This window comes from Diachasma alloeum, unplaced genomic scaffold (genome assembly GCF_001412515.2).
Source record: "Diachasma alloeum isolate Michigan unplaced genomic scaffold, Dall2.0 Dall_scaffold_00392, whole genome shotgun sequence".
Classification (NCBI taxonomy): domain Eukaryota; kingdom Metazoa; phylum Arthropoda; class Insecta; order Hymenoptera; family Braconidae; genus Diachasma; species Diachasma alloeum.
Window position 1 is genome coordinate 39613 of NW_021680531.1, and position 450 is coordinate 40062.

Sequence of the window (450 nt, forward strand, 5' to 3'; positions counted from 1 at the left end):
AAATATTTGGCACAAATCAACACAACAAAATGGGACAAGGCTTATGGTGTTCGCAAACTTACACATAATTTTATGATTGGAGACTCTCCCATATTTTTTGAGGATGAATTTATTGAAGTAAAAACCGTGAAATACGCTTGTACTGAGGGATTATTGGAACTTCTTTTCATGAAAAATCCTGATAACACTCTAATTAGTGAGCGTGATATTGATGCATATAAGAATATCATACTTGCAACTAATGGGCATCAAAAAAATTATAAATCTCGCGGAGGCATCCGAGAGCTGAATGGTGAGAAATATGATAAATATATTTCACATTTTGCTGGATCAAAGTACTCTGGCATGGGGCTTTTACCTACTTTCATGAGAGCTCAGCAACTCAGCAGAGTGGACTACATTTATTGGGATGATACAAATGAACTTGTGGACCGTCTTCGATTACTAGTG